Source organism: Nannospalax galili, unplaced genomic scaffold (assembly GCF_000622305.1).
Source record: "Nannospalax galili isolate Female #2095 unplaced genomic scaffold, S.galili_v1.0 scaffold734, whole genome shotgun sequence".
In the NCBI taxonomy this organism is placed as follows: Eukaryota; Metazoa; Chordata; class Mammalia; order Rodentia; family Spalacidae; genus Nannospalax; species Nannospalax galili.
The window spans coordinates 1,762,748-1,773,355 of NW_008337073.1; the positions used below are offsets into that span (position 1 = coordinate 1,762,748).

Consider the following 10,608-nt stretch of genomic DNA (forward strand, 5'->3'; position numbering starts at 1 on the left):
TATGGGTTATTGGGGATAAAGTCAGCCACAAAGCTGGGATGGAAAAGATCCCTTTTATAAAACAAGCATAAAGGGGTTAAATCAGGCACCAAAAGGAGGGGCAGTGGGATTTCAAACTAATTTCACACTGAAAATGATGCTTAATTTGAAGCCTGCTTGTCCCAAAGGGAAAAGGTGGTTCTCTTACTTGACTGCTTGTAGCCTCTACATCCTCCCTCTCTTCATATGAATTGAAAATTCAGTGACCATTAATCATGGTATGGTACGTTCATATTTTTCTTCCCTGTTCCAAAAATCAGATGAAAGTCTTGGTTCCCACCTCAGGGATTCACCATTTGACTAATTCTTCTAGCGTATGTTCTCAACAGAGGGGAGACAAGAACATGGGCACGTAGGCACACAGAGACAGAAATTGCTGGACATACACACAACACAGTACTGCACATAAGGACAGACAACTAGTGACAGATGCAGGGCTCAGAGAGCCTTTCCACCTAAATTGATTTCTGCATATTTGCAAATGTAAAATTAGTCATCGTAAATAACAGCAAGGGTGAGGCTGATATTAAATCTGTCAACATCCTGACAAATGCCCTGAGCATTCCGTGCTTGGGAAATACACTTAGGATCGTCATCACTCCTAAAAGAGAAAATGATTATACACTAACCAAACCCTAAGTATGAGCTAAAGATATTCACCTCATGAAGCCATTCCTCAACTAGCCCCTTGGCACTCACTGGAATTATTCGCAGCACGAGCTCTACTTTCTCATTTTCTGCTGTCTCCATGTGGGTAATTTCTTTCTCATGATTAAAAGTGAGCTTGGCAGATCCTTCAAAGCGTGGTTTTAGGTGTGATGGGTCTCCAAGAGCATCCTTTGTCTAAAGCAGGATTCTAAGGATGTATCATTGAACCTTTGGATGGGCAAGTCTCGACAATATTCATGTACCTAAAAGGATTTTTTAAAGGCAGACTTTATAGATATCTTTATATAAACATATTTTTGAACTGAAACACAGATGAAATGAACTGTTTACCTTGGAAAGAATAGGTGGTTTTTTGCTTCCAAATAATCGCTCTAGTCTTTCTGAATGTCATCCAGGAGCCGTTCTGCCTCCTTCGACTTATCCAGCATCTGAGGTTGTGAGATAACCCTTATAGCACTGGCCTCCTTCCCCCGGCCCCTTCATTATTAGCCTCCTGGTGGGTGAGATAGAATACAGTGACTGTAATAACCCTACTTCACACAACAGGCTTGCTCTCTCTTTTAAATTGAAAATCCCCTTATTACAAAACAAGGGGTGTTCTTTTTCTTCTACCTTTAAGTAAGAATGCCACATTCATTGCTTTTTACAAAAACCGCAGCTGCTTTTTAAGCTACAGATAAATAGAATCTGCTAGGCGGTAATTCGACTCAGTCTGAATGCATTATTTTCCAAGACACTTTGGTGAGGGGCTTTTTATTATACACTGGTAGGAAGAAGGAAAGTCCTTTTCTCTCCTAATTATGGATGTATTTTGTTCCCTACTATTAACCTACAATGTCAGATTGATCTTCTTTTGCTACAGCCAGTTCAATAAATCAACATTTTTTTTTCCTGGAAAATTAGAGGGTTAATGATTAAGTCTTCATGAACTTCAATGACAAAAATAAAATTAGCACAAGGGAGAAGCAGATGCTGAAACCATAAACACACAACCAAGTGTCCATGAATGCCTCAGGGAATGAACCATGTTTGGAACACCCAAAGTTAAGATCATCAGGATTGAGCTGTGAACTCTAAGTGATTTAATTGTAATAAAAGTAAGGTTTTCCAGGCATCTTGATATATTTGCTTACTTAGAAAGGAATAAAAAAAATACATAACTATTTATGGAGAGTGCCGTACTGCTGGTGTTTACTGTTCGCTTGTTCAGTGTGGGTAATGGTTGTCAATGCTGTCAGTTACTCTCATACTTCTCCTCCACTGAAGCGATGAAATGAAGAACCAAAGCAGAAGAAAGAACGACACAGTGTGTTCAACCTGAGCTTGTGCTGTGCTGCCTTAACCCTGAAGATAAACACTGAGAAAAATCCAGAGTTCCTAACACTATTGAAAAACTCTGGAAACTCCATTAGCCTAGGTGATGGTTTAATTTTGATCCCAATGTTGGTATTTCTGACTATAATATTGCAACCAACCACGGCGACAATGCTCAAGGTCTATATGGATATATTGTCTTGCCAAGACGGAAAATCCCACAGGGTGTCAGTGGGGTTCCAATTAAGGAAAAATAAATACTGCTTCAGCCCTCAACAGTAAGAGGAGATTACCAGCAGATCACAGCACATAGGCAGGTGCTCCACACTGAAACCACAGGCTGAGCCCTTGCCATCAGCTAGCAGAGGACTGAGAAGATCTGGGTGTGACAAGAAGTTTCAGAATGATTTATTCGTGTTTGCTCATACTATTTTGAGTGTGTTTCCAATAAAGTTGATAGTGACAATTAAAGCGACCTTGTGCAAAGCACAAAATCTTTCATGAACCCTGAACTGAGACTGCAGGCATATTTAAGAGACCTCAGACCCAAAAGAGGGAAGGACAGAGAGAGAGAGAGAGAGAGAGAGAGAGAGAGAGAGAGAGAAAGAGGCTTTGAAATCATATTTGCATTTAAAACTATGCTAAATTTTTTCCTATGTAGTTCTGTCTGAAATTTTTTAAAGGCAGATATTAGTTCCAAGTGGGATGCTGACTGGATTTTCCAAGCATCTACTTTAGGAAGAATGTGTTTACTGTAAATGGTGAGGGATAGCTTTCAAGATTCTACTTCTCTGCTTGGATTTGAATCGATATCCTATCCATTGATATGCCTGGGAACACAAGATGTGTGTGTCGGGAGCCCGCCCTGGCTTCCAAGCCTGAGTGATGCTGTGGCAACTTAAGAAGCCCAGTTTACCCTGAAAAAGTAACTGAGTCCCGTCCCTGAGCTGCAAAGTGAAGCACATTAGACATCGCCATAAGAGGGAAATTGAATCCCTGTGCATCAATATCTCCACTGAGCGGACATCACAATAACAAGCCTGCGTTGGCAATCAAGAATGTTTATTTTTGTTATAGAGATGTCTGAAGCAAATGAAAAGCAAAACCACAGTTGTCTATTTGAAGGAATGCAATTTCCTACATATCCTGAGAGACAAACATCATTTTTATAGAAACAAGTTTTCCTGGGTTGCCCACAAAAATACCTCTGAGCACACTCTTGCCCCAATTCACTCTTTTCTCCCTTTTGACCTTGGACTGTTATTATCACAAACTGAAACAGGCAGAGTTAATGTGATCTTGTGAGAGTGGCATTCTTCTGCTCCCTGTGTCATTAATAAGAAAAGTATGTGATGATAGCCACTAGTCAGAACTCTTGGCCACTATTAAAACTCCAAACAATTAAATTCCTAGCTCTATTGAAAGTGACTCTGTGACAGGAAGAAAAAAATGGCTGTCCTATCAAAGAAGACTCAAGGAGGTGGTGCCTTAACAAGGTGGCCTTATTCTGTTCTCTCTTTGGGAAAAGAAAAACAGTGGAGAAACAAAGTAAGAAGGAGGAAGAGGAGGAGATGAAGGGAGAGGAGAAAGAACGGGAGGGATTTTGTTCTTTCTCATATAAAATAGTCCTCTTCACACTATTTTTATTTTTATTTTATTTTTTGGCTTTTTGAGACAGGGTCTCCCTGTAGCTCCAGCTGCCTGGAACTCACTCTGTAGACCAGGCTGGCCTCAAACTCACAGAGGATCCACCTGTCTCTGCCTCCCCAGTGCTAGGATTAAAGGCGTGCGCCACCGTGCCCAGCCACACCATCTTTTGACCACTTCAAAACAAATCCAGGTTTTACATTCGCTAAGCCTCACTTTCCGCCCCTTGTAAGTTGAGGACCATTGTCCCTGTCTTACTGTCTATCAGATACCTGACAATAGTAGTCATAAGAAACAGCCAGTACTGATCTTGACACTGTTATTTAGGCTCCTAAGTCTTCTGTGCCTGTTGATCTGAAAGTTTTTTCATTCCCCAGTCACCCTAGGAATACCCAGCAAAGCAAAAAACCCGATACAAACTCAGTACAATTTCAATAGTAAGGCTATCCAGCAACTTTGCTTTATTTCTGGGTCCTGAAGATAGGAAAAGACGATATCTTAGGAATGAGAACGAGGCGGCACTAAGTTTGGGATGACCGTATCTACTCTGTGTTCTGAAAGGCTTACTAGGCAGAGCCAAATCTCCAATGAGGTAAGAGATGGCAACCACAAAGAGAAACTAGAATCCATTTGGCTGTGTGGTTGTTGCCTTCCAGTCTCAACTTCAGGCTAGTATGCACGTCTCCTACATGGACACACACACACACACACACACTCACCTGCATTCACAACCCCTCAGGTACATTGCAATTCCACTCAAGAAACAAATCTGCTTTAATTATCATACCTGAAAATCTTTACTCTTCAGATGGTGATAAAATACTAATCTTATTACAAATATTAGGTAAATCTGAATTTGTAAAAAGAATTTTAATATTTCATCTTTATTGAATAAAGTACCAGGTAACCACACCCAGGTTGTAAAAGGATATCAAGACTGTAACTCAGTTAATAAGATGGACTAAATTTCAAATGACAAAATAACAACTTACTCTTAAACATTTTCTGTAGATTTCATTTTATATTTTACCAAAATTTTAATGATTGTTTTAAATGGAAAAGATCAACTATATTATGGAAGGTAAATTTTGACGTAAGTATATTAGCTTATTTTTTGAAGGAAAAGCACACTACTGTGAATATAAAAAGAGATTTCATCATCCTTTCCCCCAATTATATTTCTAAACAGCGTTTTCTGAAATAATCACATTTTTATGAAGCTAAATATTGTATGATGATCAAATTCAATAAATTACTACACAAACAAAAGCAGACTCTTAGAAGGGCAACTTCAAAAGACTTTCTCCTCCTCATGGCTGTTTGCCCATGAATTTGCCTCTCAAGCCAGAAAGAGGCTCCAAGCTCCATTGACCACATGAAATTCCAGCCAATATTCTAATGTCTACAGAAGGCAGGACATGAGGGGGGGGCAACAAAACAAGAGTGTGCTGTTGAGTTTGGAGTGTCCTACCAATGAGGGAACACCGAGCCACATTCAGCAGGGAGATGCTGTACATAGGAACAGTGAGAGAAGCTCTTTAACTCCTTGTCAAGGCTTTCTGACACCCCAAGCTTTCACCAGGTCAAAAAAGGTGTCCCCAATTTCTGTTTTCTGTTCTCCTTAAAGGAGCACAGTGAAGAACGAGGCCACTCAGCTGCCTTTTAGCATGTCACACTTGGATGATTCCCTTCCTTACCAGAGAGCATGTCCATTCCCTTTGGACTCAGAGAAGAAAAGCAAAAATCCATCCAGAACAAAAGGACTCTGATGTTATTGCCCCTTTTGTATAATCGCCCATGGTATAGTTAAGTTGAAAAAAAAGTTTTCTATAAAGACCAGTGAAGCAACAAATCACTTAGGTTAAAAACTAAAATTTAAGACAGGATGAAATTTAAAAACTAATTAAATTCAACAAGGACTTCTCAAAGGACCATGTCCATAGTCTTTGAGGGCTAATATTTTGTTTTTGAAGGGGAAAGTTGACATGGTTGTAGATTCTATACTATGAGCCTTTAAAAAGCCTGAGATGGGGCAAAAAAAAAAAGAGAGAGAGAGAGATGAGATGCATGGATTTCTGTACTGAATAGATGCCAGGGCCAGGATGCAAAGAATAGATAAGTTCCAGCTCTGAAGGAACTAAATTTGAAGGCAGACAGTAAAACGGATTGAACCTTATTACCTCCAGTCCCCGAGAAATTCCCGAGACAGTTGGATGCAATTTGAAAAGGTCAGAAAAATATTTCCTGCACAGCATTACTGCTTCATGGTTTAAGCGTGTACATTTGTGAGATGCCAACTCTAATCATTTTTATTGACTTTGCTTTCTAGAGACAGACAGACAGTCTGGGAGACAAGACCACCAGATAAGAGGAAGGCAATCTTACAAATGAAAATCATCTCTCTTACTTTGTTCTCTGACTTGCGACTGTGAACAATTCCAAGTCGTCCCTGTTTGAAGGGAAATTACACCAACTTCTTCCCACTGAAGACTGACAGAATGGAAAAAGCAACTTAGGAAAGCACCACTATAATTGTAGTGAGGTTATTTCCTTTTAATTACTACTTAGTTCACTTCGACTATATGCTAAGTACTGGGAAAGGTAAGTGATGATGCTGTAGTTTGATCCAGGGAATGTGATTAAAATGAAATGCCAGAAAACACAGTATAATATGGGCACTAATTTCCTGCTAACATTTCTATTGAGGAATGGCTTCAAGAAAGAGGGAAAACCCACAGGAAAGAGTGAAATTTAATAAAGCATACAAACATCCATTAAAGATATTACAAAAGGCTCTATTGTCATTAAAGTCCTTCGAAATACAAAGGGGGAAAAAGGTTTTTCTTTAAGTGAGATTTGTATGCAACAAGAACCTTTGTTAGCAAATGTAGTCCTGGGTCTTTTTTCCTTTCTCTCTCTTCTCCTTTATTGGCATGCAATTAGAAGTCAAAGCTGACTTTTCAATACAGAATGGCATGATCCTTTCCAACTCCGCAAAGTTTTAATTAACATCTGACTTCTCTTTCTGTGGGGAAGCAAACACAAGCCTGTTTACTCTTGTTTAGCAGTAGAGCTAAAACTTTTTAGTGGCCTTGAGACCTGTCTGCATGCTTTCCTAAGATGTTATGGACCCATGAGGCTATCTTGGCAGCTGGCTAGAGCTTTTCAACGAGCAAGATGTGTCTTCCTATGGACAGCCTTCGTGCTGATCAGTTCTACAACCCTGTAATCCACAGGCCATCACTTCTTGCAACACAGGAAGCCAACTACAAGAAGGCTCTGCGTAATGTCAAGTACCCCCAACAAAGGGAAAAAAGAAAACTCATTAGCTAGACATCTGGATTCTTGGCAGTGAGGGCAGAAATTTCTTGCTTGTAATAACTTTTTTCTTTCCATCTCACATGAATATTTGAAATTGGCCAGATAAAAGCAATAAAATTGGTGGAGAAATTTAAGACTTCCCATCTTATACAATATCTTAGAACTTATAAATTAAAAAAGCTCTCATTGGAACTTTGTGATATAGGCTGCCACTGAGTTACATTTAACACATGAAGTTTCCCACATTTTAATTTTTGTAATCTGTTTTACTGGCAGAAAGTGTTTCATATTCATCTCTTTGATTTGAACTGCTTATATTGCTCTAGAGGAAAACTTCAGAGTCTTTACTGGTCATTAACATCACTAATCATGAAAATAACAAGTAACATTACACTTATATTAACAATGATAATAGAAGATAATGGATCATAGTAACATCCATTAGTTGAGCACTTACTATATGTGAACGTTTAACAAATCCTTTATCTCATTCCATCCTCATAGACAATGTAAATGAAGCAAACCTGAGATGGGGATCAGGGAGGTTTGAAAATTTGCGAGCATTGAACCTAGGGCTCAAACCAAGTCTTATTCTTATTTCATATTTCTTCCAAAGCTCTGAGTTTTGAACTGTGCTGCACAGGCATGACCATAGAACAGCCAGTCCTCAGTCACAGAGTGTCTCTGCAGGAGTGCTGAGCCAAATGTTACTACTCTTGTAGACTGAGCCATGGGCACCAAACGTTTACAGCTCAACAGATTACACCAGTTGTATTTCTATAGCTTTGGACTGATTGTTTTTAGATGTCTTTCCTGTCTTCATAAAATTTAGCTTATGAAGAACGGAATAGACTCACAGCAGCCTCTTTAATGTCTATTCATGGTTCAGAAGGACCTGATCCATTCTGGTGCCTAATGGCATGCAAATTGCTTTTTTAATTTGAGTTATCTTCAAATTTGCACTGAAAAAAAATCATGGAGAGGATATTTTTTCTTAGCTGGAGCTACATTAAGGGCAAATGCGTTAGTTTGATGAATCACTCTTCAGATAGAACTTTAACAGAGAAAATGTGTAGCTATTTTGTTATTATCACAGGCAAGTAGGTAGAATAAAGAAAATAATGATGGGTCACCAGAGCATACCACACAAAACACCGCAGGTCTTTGATTGCAGCAAAATGTACCAAACACTGCTAGGTTTCAACAAACTACTATTTTATCATTAGTTGACAAACATTTATTTTGTCCGATTTACTAACTATATCTCCAGCAATGGCTCATCTTGTTTACAGATGACACTTGTAAGTGTCCAAATGCTGATTGGCACTCTGGTACATATTGTCCAGGAACCCATCTTCACCTGTCTGCTGGCTCCATTCCTTGGATCTCCTTCTGTCTAAAGAGAGCTTCTTTAACTTCTCAGGCTCCTTTGCAGAAGAGCCTTTTTCCTAAGCCTGAAAAGAAACTCTCCTACTGACAAAGCTGTCTCAGAGCTCAAGAGCCATTAAAATGAGTCAGTAGGAGAAATACCAGCAGTTGGGCTGCACTTCTTGAAGAATGATGTCACTGTTAAGGGCTAACAGGGAGAGCATTTAAAAAATAGAAAGGCAATCAGGTGCAGTTGATGAAAGGTAGAAAGATGAATAGGTAACGAAGAGACTGGTCACAAAATGAGCTTGATTCTGCAGTATGGCTCCCCTCCCCTCGTGTTTCAGCTTCACTGCTTTTTAAAAGCACAGAGTGGGACAGAGAACAATGCAGAGAAGGAGAATATGGGGTCTTGGCACCTCTCAAGTTCTTGGGAACAAAAGGAATCCAATTTCTTACCAAGAGTGATTTTTAACATCCTCCAAAATCAGCTTAATTTAATATACTATGTCAAGAATTATATTTTTAAGCCTATTCATCTTCAAAAGAAGGATGCCCTGAAAAATATTTTTAAGACAGGTTAATTGACTAATTTCTATTCTTTTCCCAAAGAGTAATCTGCTCACAAAACAAATGACAATTTCATAAAGAAAATATCATGATTGTGCTGGAAAACATCAAGCTAGATTACTACATGAGAGTTTTGCAGTACCTGACTCTTCCTGTAAGCACAAACTCAGCTGCAGGTGTTATCATTACAATTAACTTTCAGAAATAGTGCTAAAGGAAAGGTGGCATACAATTAAGATGTGGCATTTATAGCAGTAGAAGCAGAGGACACACTCAGATGTTGTGTAGAGAACGAATAGAATCTTTCCTTTATCCTTCCTGGATCACATCTGGTAATTTAGCGATTTCTCACAGCATATCATTAGATTGTGATTTTAATCATTCTCCAACATTTCAATGTCAGAATGTTAAATGCTTTGTGTACCTTCCTGTCCTTCTCCAGGGGACTGTGGTAGTATGAGAGCCCAAATGTTATCCCAGTCCATTTTCTGTGAATTAGAGGAGTCTCTGGAGCATATTATTTCTTGTGTTGGGAGAAAGCATGGCTTAAGTTTTTCTGAATAAATTTTCAAAATCAAATTTGAAAGTTTTCATGAGAGATGATCCTCCCTGGTGGGTGATACGAAGCAGAACCTGAGGGGCAAACATGAAAATAATTAGCATAAAATGTATTAGCATATAGATGCCTTTGAAACAATAAACAGCAGAAAACCCAAATGCTTATCCCCAAAAGAAAGTTAGGAGAAAATATGAAATTAGCGTTCACTTCTCGCATGACAACCCTAGTCTGAAAGCCAAACGGAATGTTCTCAGCGAAGGGTACAATGGCCAGGGAGATGGAAAAGTAACTCCATACTTCCTTTCCTTTGCTCTGCTTTCTGCCTGGTTCATTATCACCATATGAACATTCTCCACTTACCCGTTAGCCCATACCACCCACTCCCTTTCGCTTTTAAATAGAAATAAAGAAGAAAGTCAAATGTCTTCCTTTTACTTCTTTTAAAAGCCACCAGGTACTCAGATACAATATCTTTATTTTCTTTGTAAAATCTCCTTCTTTTAGCTGCCTTTCTACAGTTTTCTAGATGTCCTACCAAATGCTGGGCTTGGTAATTTAATTATGAAAAGGACTGGGGACCCTCAGTTTAAAAATGGGATCCCACTTAGTGTTTTCCTTAACAATGGACCATACAACTGATTTTATGATTTCAGCGGAAACCACCTCTTGAGATAGTAAAATATGCTGGCATGGCAGAAAGAATGTGTTTTGTCAGGGTCAGTCCTCATTTTAAAATCTGTTGTGGGCAACATTGCAAAAGATGACTTAACCAATTAACTCTGTTTTCTCTTCTTTAAAGCAGTAATATTATCACTATGTTGTTTGGGTAATTATAGGGTACACACTAAGCACTGTAGGAGCTCAGTGAAGGTCACTCTGTTCACCTCTTCAATAATATCAATGAAGATTCTACAATTTTGTGGTTCTAGGATTCGGTAAGGTAAATGTCAGCCTGCCTCAGCTTTACATGTGGATAAAGGTGTGATACTTAAGATACGTATTAAAGGAAGAACCACAAAATATGATACTTCCTTCCCAATCCATGATAGCATAATATTCAGCTATTATTTTTTTGCTTTCTATTTTATTTTTAATGTATACTTTTATTAAATTTTTGTGCA

The 10,608-nt window shown here is 38.8% G+C and overlaps 1 long non-coding RNA gene across 1 annotated transcript; it reads right to left on the reverse strand.

Moving 5' to 3' along the window:
- Positions 1-718: 718 nt before the first annotated feature.
- LOC103733254 lies at positions 719-9,429 on the reverse strand. Its single transcript, XR_607226.1, has 3 exons — positions 9,353-9,429; positions 1,039-1,201; positions 719-950 (listed from the first exon to the last, which is right to left on the reverse strand). It is a non-coding gene; the product is annotated as an uncharacterized LOC103733254 (long non-coding RNA).
- Positions 9,430-10,608: the final 1,179 nt, after the last annotated feature.